This window comes from Stegostoma tigrinum, chromosome 2 (genome assembly GCF_030684315.1).
Source record: "Stegostoma tigrinum isolate sSteTig4 chromosome 2, sSteTig4.hap1, whole genome shotgun sequence".
Taxonomy (NCBI): Eukaryota; Metazoa; Chordata; class Chondrichthyes; order Orectolobiformes; family Stegostomatidae; genus Stegostoma; species Stegostoma tigrinum.
Genome location: NC_081355.1, coordinates 141,409,468 through 141,420,754, shown reverse-complemented (window position 1 = coordinate 141,420,754; position 11,287 = coordinate 141,409,468).

Below are 11,287 nucleotides of genomic sequence, written 5' to 3'. Positions count from 1 at the left end.
AGGTCTCCTGAGGTGATGAGGTCATGAATGGTGTTGGAGATGATGGTTTGCTGCTCGGAGGTGGGGTCATGATCGAGGGGGCAGTAGGAGTCAGGGTGTTGCTTCACATAATCATACACATGGCACCATACCTGACAGACAATGTCTCAGGCAGAACCATCACCATCCCCTAGATAAGTCTCTTCCCATCAGCAGGAAACACTCAGCAGAGATGGTAGCAGTGGTATACAGTTGGGAGGAAGTTTCCCTAGGAACCTTCAATACTGATTCTAGACCCCACGAAATCTCATGGCTTAAGGACAAACATGGTTTAGGTAAACCATCGGCTGACTACCATCTACTACCTGTCCCCACTCGTCAGTTCTCCTCCATATTGAACATTACTTGGAGAGCACACAGAGGAGTACAAGGGCACAGAACGTTCTTTGTTCATCAACAAGAGTGGTTGAGCAGAACCATTACTGACCAAGGTGGTCGAGTCCTAAAAGACATTGCTGCTAGACTGGGTCTGCAGCAGGTGGTGAAGGAGCCAGCAAAATGGAAAAGCATACCTGACCTCCTCCTCACCAATCTGTTTGCTGTAGATACTTCTCTGCATGGCCATAATGATCAGAGTAATGACTGCAAAGACTTGTGGAGACCATTTCCTGTCTTCACATTGAGATTCTCACCATTGTGTTGTGAAGCACAAGCACAGAGCGAAATGGGATAGATTTTGAAAAGATCTAGCAAGTCAAGACAAGACATCCATGAGTTGTGGTGTCACTGTGGAGGAGGCCCAGGATGGACATGTCACCCATGCAGTGCGATGGGAAGTTAAAATAGTTAGCAACCAGAAGGTGTTTTGTGTTTATAGCTTACAGAGTACAGGCGCTCTGCGAATCGGTCACAGAGTCTGCACTTGGTCTCAATGATGTACAGGAGACCACATCGGGAGTAACGGATACAGTATACCAGGTTTGAGGATGGGAATCCCTGTAGGATTTGGAAAGATTGCCTGTAGCCTTGGATGGAAGTGAGTAGGGACGTGTAGAGGCATGTGTAGCATCTCCTGTGGTTGCAGGGAAAGGTGCCGGGTGCAGTGATGGAGTTGGAGAATGTGAAGCAGATGAGGGAGTCCCAGAGTGAGCATTCCCTATGAAAGGCAGTTAGGGGTGAGGAGGGAAGTATTTCTTTGGTGGGGTTGGATTGTAGGTGGCGGAGCTGTCAGAGGGTGATGCACTGGATATGGAAGTTCGTTGGGTATAACAACTGGGGCAACTTTTAGATGAGAGAGGGACTTGGAGTGGGGAAGGAAAGGTCCAGTTATTGTGGCCCATATAGGTTACAATGACATGGCTAGGATTAGGAAAAAGGTTCTGCTGAGGGATTATGAGCAGATTGGGGCTAAATTTAAAAGCAGAACCAGAAAAGTAAGAATCTCAGGATTGATACTAGAGCCATGTGCAAATTGATGTTGAGTAAATAAGATTAGACGTGACCCTCTATTCTCTGTAAATCTCTGAAACTCATTTCTCCCAAGAGAGCTGTTACAACCTGTGGGGCATGGACACCTGTATTGGGGAAAGAGAGAGCTGTTTCATTGAGGTAAATGTCCTTTGGAACATTATTGGACTAATCTCCAAGGTGAATGATATAATTAGGATTTGTAGATTGAATGTGTGTTTGGTAGGCAGCCTGGGAGGAGCATCAATTGAAGGGAGGTTTAAATTTTTTTTAAAAAAGCTAAAAAGCAGAATCACAGTCATGGAAATGAGAAATAACAAGGAAAAGAAGTCACAGTGGGAGCTGACTATAAGCCTCCAAGAATTGGTTCATTGTACGTCAAAGACTGAGGCTTCTGAACTTTTTAATTCTGTATTTTTCCAATTTATTCTTATGACCCTATAATGCTGCTCTATTTATTTCTTTACTCTTCTATTTCTTTTGTTTCTTAGGAATTTGATCTGAACTATCTACCTAGGTACCTTTGTGTCTAAGATGGTGCTGTAATGCGGTGACTGTGTGAACTTTTCACTGTACTCATTTGACCGTATTCATATATGTGACAATAAAGCTAATTCAATTCAGTTCAGTTCATTCAAGTGGAAAATAATGGAAGCATGTAAGAAGGGCATTACAATTGCCATGGATGATTTTAATCTGCATTTTGAGTGGGCACATCAGATGAGCAAGTGTAACGTGGAAGATGTCTTTGCAGAGTTCATCAGGGTTTGTTTCCTAAAGCAATATGTTGCAGAACTTATTGGGATCATTAGACATGGTAATATTAATGATGTAGGATTAAAAAGAGGCCTTGCAGTTAGGGATCCTTGAAGAAATAGTGACCACAATGTGGTAGAATTTCAAAGTGAATTTGAAGGGAAGCTTCAACTTGAGAGTAATCACAGAGGTATAAAGAAAAAATTCTCTGAAGCAGGCTGGAAAAATGGACTAAGGAGAAAGTCCGTGGAAGTGCAGTTGCAGACGTCTAAGCAGATATTTCACAATGCTCAGCAAAAATTTATTTCAATCAAAATGAAGGACTGAAGAGGAGTGAACCATATGTGTTTAAGAAGGGCATTCAAGGAGAGCGTCCAATCAAAAACCAAGGATTAGAATGTGGTGAAAATTAGTAGTAGGCTGGACGATTTTTCAGGAACTTGCAGCTGATTACCAAAAGGCTCATAAAAAGGGAGAAAATTAATTATGAAAGTTAATTATCAAGAAATATGAAAGCAAACAGCAAGAGTGTCTACAATTGCATTGATAAAGAGGAGCTGAAGTGAGTGCTGGATCATTGTAGGATATGAGTGGAGAAATACAAATTTTAAAAACTGAACAACCAGATGATTTAACTAGGCATTGGCCCTCACAATGGAGGATACTATAAGCATGGCAAAGCTCGCAGGTAAGAAAGGTGGCAAATGGGAGGAACGGTGTTGTAACGTCTCCATCGAGGGGGACTCTGTATTTGTCAAACTAATGGAACTAAAGTCACTTAAAACCTGCACCCATGTGATATAAAGAAATTGGTTGCAAAGATATTGGAGGTACTGTTGAAATATTCCAGAACTCATTTGATTCTGAGAGGGTTCCAGCGAATTGGAAAACCATCAATGTGACACTGCTGTTCAAGTAGGGAGAGAGTTAGAAAGCAGGGTACAATTAGCTTACCATCTGTCACTGGGAAAATGCTGAAGTCCATTTCTAAGGAAGAAGTAACAGACATTTAGGAAAACTTTGTTTCAAATTTCCAGTTCTTTGTTTTATTAAAATAAGTTTAACACGATCAAGCGGAGTCAACACAATTTATGAAAGGGAAATAACGCTTGACAAATTTGCTAAAGTTCTTTGAAGACATAACAAGCAGAGTTGATAAGGGGGAATAATGGATAAAGTGTATTTTGGTTTCCAGAAGGCATTTGATAATGTGCTACATGAAAAGTGTTTGCACAAGATAAGAGTCATGGTATTGGGATAACGTATTGTCATAGATTAGGGATTGGTTAGCACCTCAGGAGCCAGAATGTCAGAACTAATGGTTTTTTTCAGGTTGGAATGTCTAACTAATCTGTATTAACAAATTGAATGAATGATGATGATTTATTGTCACTTGTGCTCTTCAACTGTTGCCACAATCTGGTGCCATCTTGAATAGTTTAAGAATAAAATGATAAGCCTGAAAGAGAGTCCATCTTCATTCTGCCACAACCAACATGAGTCCTGAGCCCTGAGTCGGCTGACCGATGACGTTTGCACTGCCATCCCTCCTCCGCTGCGTTGCTGCCACCCATGCTGGACCCATCAATGTCGGAGCCTCAGTCTTCATCACTCTGTCTGCTTCACCAACGGGTTACTGATGCTGAGTCCCGTGCTGATGCCAGGTCCTGTGCTGGACCTGCACGTGCCCCGCAACCAGGTGTCTGTGCTCTAGGCCAACCACAACCAGGAGCTGCTGCCTCACCGCCTGACTGATAACCAGGAATCCCTGTCTTTGCTGACAGGCCAGGTCACCTCCACTCCAAGAATCCCACTCTAATAACCCACCTCCACAATATCGCATTAGACGTGGGCTCAGAGTATAAGATCTTCAAATTTGTTGATTTATACATAACAGGTAAGAGAGGATTCTGTGATGGGGGAGGTGATGGCCCAGTGGTATTATTGCTAGACAGTTAATCCAGAGACCCGGATAACATTCTGGGGACTTGGGTTTGAATCTTGTCACAGCAGATGGTGGAATTTGAATTCAATAAATACCTAGAATTAAGATTCTTAACGATGACAGTGAATCCCTTGTTGATTGTCAGGAAAAGCCCATCTGGTTCACTAATGTCCTTTTAGGGAAGGAAACTGCCATCCATGCCTGCTTTGGCTTACATGTGACTCCAGACCCACAGCAATGTGGTTGACTCTTAACTGCTTCTGGGCAATAAATGTTGTCTTGCCAGTGACACCCTCATCCCATGAATTAATAAAGGGGATAAAGAAATGTAATCTGCAAGTGTAGAGGTAAGTTGAGAGAATGGTGAAAATCTTGACATTTGATGTTTAATTTAGGAATTTGTGGCACTTTGGTTCTAGCAATCAAAAGGTAGACTATTATTTAAATTGGAAAAAGACTCCAAAAAAGTGCAGCCCAGCAGGGTCTGGTTATTCTTGCACATGAGCCACAAGAGGTTATCAAACTGGCACAGCAAATAATTAAGAAGATTAATGGAATTTTGGCCTTCATTGACAGACTGATGAAGTTTAAGAATAGCGAAGTCTCATTACAGTTGTATAGGGTGTTGGGGGACCACACCTGAACACTGTGCACAGTTTTGATCATGGTATTTAAGGAAGGATATGTTGGCATTGGAGACAGCTCAAAAGAGATTCACTTGGCTAATTCCTGAGATGAAAGGGTTGGCTTATCATGAACAGCTAAATAGTTTAGGCCTTTATTCGTTTAGAGTTTAAAAGAATCAGTGCTGATCCTATTGAAGTATACAAGATTCTGAGTGGGCATGACAGTATAGATGATGAAATGTTTCCACTGGTGGGGGAATCTCAGAGCAGTGGACATATTTATACAATAAAGGGACATTCATTTATCACTGAGATGGGAAGGAATTTCTTCTGAGAGAAGGCAGTGAATGTCTCGAATTCTCTACCCCAGAGAATTGTGGAGGATAGATCATTGGAAATATTTAAATAGGAAGTTGAAGGACTTTTGGAAAACCAAGGAGAGAGGTCTATGAGGAACTAGCTCAAAAGAGGATTTGAAGTATTGGCCAAATTAGCCATAATCTTATTGAATGGCAGGAAGACTGAATGGCCTTTGCTTTTCTAATAGTACAACAGAATCTTGATCAACTGGGGCAGTGGGCCAAGAAACGGCAGATGGAGTTTAATTCAGACAAATGCAACATATTACATTTTGGTAAGGCAAGTCAGAGGAGGACTTGCACAGTTCACAGTAGGGCCCTAGGGAGAGTTGTTGAACGTAGAGGTACTCACTTTCTTGAAATTGATGTTTCAGGTAGACAGGGTGGTGAAGAAGGCATTTAGCACACTTGTGTTCACTGTTTAGAATACTGAACACAGAAGTTGGGTCATCATGTTACAGCTATACAAAGCACTGTTAAGGACACATTTGGAGTACTGCATACAATTATGGTTGTCCTGCTACAGGAAGGATGTTATTAAACTGGAAACGGAACAAAAAAGATTTACAACAATGTTGCTGAGACCGGAACATTTGAGTTAGAAGGGGAGGCTGGGGATTTTTTTCCCCCTGTACTGTCAGAGGCTGAGGGGTGACCTTATTGAGGTTTGTAAAAAATCATGAGGAGCATAGATGAGGTGAATAGCCAAGATTTGATCCCCAGGGTAACAAACTCCAAAACTAGAGGGCATAGATTTAAGGTGAGATGAGAATGTGGGGATTCTATGGATTCTCCACAAGTTGAAGGTGTGGTTGTTGGAAATCAGGCATCTATTATTTAAACTACTTGAGAGGTGGGCATCACTAGCTGGCCAACATTTATTACCTGTCCCTAATTGACCTTCTGACGGTGATGGGGAGCTGCCTTCTCGAACTGCTGAAGTCCATGTGCTGTGAGCTGACCCACAATGCCCTGAGGGAGGCAATTCTGGGATTTTGACACAGCAACAGTGGAAGAATTGAAATATATTTCCATCTGGCTCTTCTGGCTGAGGATTGCCGTAAATGCTTGTCCTTTATCTTTTGCACTTACATGTTGGGCTCTTCCAACATTGAGGATGGGGATATTTGTGGAGCCTCCTTCTCCAGGGAGTTATTTATTTGTCCATCACCATCATGACTGGATGTACTGCATAGCTTAGATGTGATCTGTTGGAGGTGGAATTGCTTGGCTCTGTCTATCACTTGCTCTAGGACTTGTAGGGAGGAGGACCTCAGGGTCAACCACCTTGAGCTGCTTCATCAATGACCTTCCATCCAGAATAAGGTCAGAAGTGGGGATGTTCACTGATGAATATACAGCACCATTTGTGACTCCTCAGATACTGAAGCAGTTTGTGTCCATATGTAGTAAAACTTGAATAACATCCAGGCTTGGGATGACATATGGCAAGTAACATTCATGACATACAAGTGCCAAGCAGATTATCTTTTACAAGATGGAACAAACCATTGCCTCAACTCATTTAATGGTGTGACCACCACTGAATCCCCCACTATCAAAATCATTGGATTAGCATTGAATGGAGACTGGATTAACCATATAATAACTGTGGCTACGTGAACAGGGCTGAGGTTAGTATTTAAGTCACTAATAAAGTTTTATTACAGACCTTCACAACAGCTCCCTATCTAGGTAATTAATTACAACCAACTTAATCTGGTTTGACATGTATGTGACTCCAGACTAGCAGCAATGTGGTTGATTCTGAATAGCCTCACAAGTCACACAGCTCTAGGGGATTTAGGAATGGGCAACAAGTACAGGCCTTGTCAGTGACGCCCATTTCCCATGAAAAAAAAACAAACCAAAATATCCGTTCCTTTCATCACTAGTAAGCACATTACCAAGGTTTTATAATTTTTATTCTGGAATTGTCTTCATTTGCCACTGTAATTTTGAGGCAAAAATGTTACAAGTTCTATCAATAGGCACCCAAAAATCCAAGAAGAGATCCTAACAAAAATTTTGTTTCCCAAAGGACTGTAAGAATGTGAAACTGTCTATACAGGTATTGATCAAAGATATGATCTCAATGCATTTGAGGGGTCTCTAAAGAACTATGAGGGAGAGGGAATTGAGGGATATGATGCTGAATTTACGGTGATTCATTTCTTAAATTCCCAGGAAAATCCCAATGTAGCCTCGAATAGATATGACCTTCTGAGTAGTGGCCCCGTGTGTGTTCCTTCCCAAGTTTTCTGAGCCCGTCTTTCACGGAGTTAGGCAGCACAACATCCATTGGGGAAGACTGTCAGGCTAGATGTAGTCATACCAAGGCAAGGCACCTTGCCATTTTTAAGGCACTAACTCCAAGAATATTGTTAATTTGATGCTCCAGTCTAAGTATTTATCTGGGTGGATGAATGCTCGGGTAGGTGGATAAATGATCGGGTAGGTGGATGAATGATCGGGTAGGTGGATGAATGATTGGCCAGTCAGGTTGGCAGTTAGTTGTGTTGGACTGGGAGGGGTTGCCAGATTGAGTGTAGTTGGCGCAGTGGTAGTAAGGTCAGATCAGTGGAGCTGTTCACTGGTTAAGGTGGGGGTATTGTTGGGATGGTGTCAAGGGGGTAGAGAATTCCAAAGGTTAGCTTCTCTCTGAGGGAAGAAATTTCTCCTAATCTCTGTCTAAATAATGGAATCTTTTATTTTGAAACTGTGCCCCCTAGTTCTGGACCCCTCTTATGGGGGATACATTCTCTCATCATCTCTTGTCAGGGTTCCCCCAGAATCTCAAATTTCAGGAAGATTACCTCTTATTCTACTAAACACCAGCGAGAATTGGCTCAAACAGCTCAACCTGTTCTCACAAAGCAGCGTGTCAACCCAAGAATCAATCTAGAGCATCTCCTATGGTCTCACCGATGGCTGGTGTATTAGTTACTGATTCTGAAAGAGTTAATGTTGAAGGTTGCATTAAGCACCACCCAATGTGATGGCATCGTACAGTCTTGGGTGTGGAGAAGAGGAGTCAAGCTCATGATTGTAAGAGGATCAGATGTATCACCCCTGGTTCATGACCATTTCTAACTCGTCACCATGACATGTTAATATTACTTCATGCAATAAATGCTCATCATAGCATTGTGTTATTAAGACAAGTGCCTCCTTGCTAAGAATCACGAGTGATTCATCCTCCACTCTTTTGAAAGTAAAGCTCCCTCTATTATTTTTAAAAGAGGACCTCAAATGTATTGAAACAGCCCCTGCTGTGGCGCTGTATTGAACTAAAACACAAATTAACAGCTGAACAGAATCTTAAAAAATGAAACAAAAACTTACTAAAATAATGCTGTGTGAGCTGATGATGCATCCACCATTTGTGGTGCTCACTGGTCTGGAAAGGCTGGAACGCAAATGTAACCGTGAAAGAAGAGCAAACAGTCCCCTTCATGGCCTGCTGCCTGGACCTGTTGCTGGTCACCTTGGCCAGACCCAGGAGCAGACCCACAAGAAAGCCCTCCAACTTGCCTGCCCATCCCTGAACCAAGAGCCTGTAGATTAGGAGATGATTCATCCTCTGTTGCTGTCAACTCATTAGGATTTTGAACACAGCAAAGAATGGAGAATTAATGGCAGCACACCACCCTAACTATTACCTGCTTGTAGTAGCCTTGCAGTACTTGGGGGTGGGGGGGGGGGGGGCGGGGAGGTGGAGAAGACCCTATTCGGTTGTAGCGAGACTTCTTTACTTCTATACTCCAACTCCTTTGTAATAAAGCTCACATTCCATTGGCCTTCCAAATCATTTGTTGCAACTGGATGCTGACTTTTTGTGATTCCTTTTCAAGACAGCCTGATTTCTCTGTCCTACAGCATTATGTAGTCTCTCTCCATTTCAATAACATTCTGCTTTCCTGTTCTTCCTTCCCTAGTGAATAACCTTGTCTTTTTCCAAATTATATTCCAAACTACCAATTTCATTTCTGATTCACTTATCCATTTATGTTCCTTTTGTGGACTTTGTTATTGTCTTCACTGTGTCATTTTCCAATTATCTTTGCATCGTTAGCAAATTTGGCTACATGGCATTCAGATTCTTCATCCAAGTTCTTTACATGGATTTTAAACATTCGAGCTCTGCTTTCCATGGCACCCCATCAGTTAGGTTTTTCAAGGTGAAAATGACATTAATTCCACTCCCAAAAAGTAATTTTTCATCATAATTTTTGTGACCTGAAGAAACATTAAACTATAATTGGTATTTGTTGGTTATGCAATTGCATGGACCTGTAGAGCTCATTTTATTCTGTCAGAGATAGCACAAAACTGGCAATGTAAGTTGGGTCTATTTTCGCAAATATAGGTGTGTCTGTTGAGTCTTTTTTGAACGTGCAATGCACTTGCAGTATTGTGCACAATGTTAAGAATTCAATGTAGCTGTAATTGGTTAGATGTTAATTACGGTTCAGCAGCAACTTTCTAATGGGTTTAAGATACAACAGAGAGCTTTAAGCATATAATCTAAACAGGGATTTCATCACCAAAATGAACAAGTAGGTATGAAAGATCCAAAGGTGTTGTTTCAAAGAAAAGCGGGATGATCTCCAGGCTGTGTTGATAGGGTGAGAAATAGCGCTGGTTTCAGTTCAATGGTCTTTTGTTCTTTAGTTTCCAATTGTTAGCAGCCACAGTATCTTGCCTCAATGTGGTGTGTTTGGAAATCCCAAGTGATGTGATCAACATTTGCCAATGAGCAGCTAAAAGGAGTAAACTGGTGGTTATCACGCAACTGTTCATGAGAATTTGCTATGTACAAATTGGTTTGTTACATTTCCTACATTTCTGTGGTAACAATGCTTTTGGGGTATTTTATGGGCTATAAAGGTCTTTGGAATGTCTTGAGGTATAAAAGACAATATATAAATACCAATTTGTTTCTTTGACACCTTCATAGGTTGGCATGGCTGACAGTCAGAAACAATGGTGTGCTCTGTAATATTCAGGAGCTTTAGATAAGACTTCAGTTTGATGCACAGTTGCATGGAGATGGACAGAAGGGCAGATCTGGCCCAAGTTATGGTTGCAAACCATCCATATACTGCTGAGTTAATTGAGATGTCGTGTAAGTGTTGGAGGCAACCTGTGTTTTTATTCTCATTCTTGTTCTCTCTACCTCTCCCTCCACCTCCACCTTGTTATGATGATTTATCTATTACGGTTGGAGTAGGGTTTGTTTCCCTTGGCGGGATGGGGCAGATTTCTTTATGTATTAGTAGCTCTTACCAGAGTCATGTGGAGAGACCAGTCTGCAGGACCTCAGATCTTGGTAGCTTCCCTGAGACATCATTGCAAACTCACACTGTGAATGCCACTAAGTTGGTGAGTTTGTCTGTAAGCCAAGCTTTATTTGCTCTGCAAGATATTCCTCCTTCGAAAAGTGGGAATTACATCTTGAGCCATTTGCAGACCTTATGCTTGCCGCCTACCAGTTGCAAAAGTAAATGTGACATGAAGTAACAGCTTTAAAATCTTAATAATAGAAGAAATTTGTGCAATTGTTGCAAAATCCTTAGGCCTCAGTCCTGCCCCCACAATGTTGCACAGAAGTTGATATTTTATGTTTGATTCAGGTGGTGATCTCAAAATTGTATGAATAATGTGATAATAAAACATTAAAATCCATAACTAGATGTGAAACCCCACAAATGTGCTGCTTAGTTCATGTTTCAGTAAGCTAGCTGAATTTCAATGTTGAGCTGAGTTGATGTATTTTAAGATGATTGATGGAAGCAACACAGCTTTACTCATAACAAATAAAATGTAAGAGCCATGACCTAAGAGAAGAAACAACCCCTTATTCTGAGATTAGGTCCTCTTGTCCTAGACTTGCTCACAAGTTGAAACAATGTTTCTGCCTCTATCCTATCAAGTCCCCTAAGTATCTTACATGTTTCAATAAAGTTGCCTCTCAATCATCTATATTCCAATCAGTACAGGCTCAATTCACTCAACTACTAATAAGGCAGTTCCTCCATGCCTGGTATCATCCCAGTGAGCCCTCTCTGAACTACTGCCAATGGCATGTGTCTTTCTTTCCATAAGGGGGCCAAAACTATTCACAGAATTCCAGTTGTGTTCTGATGAGTACC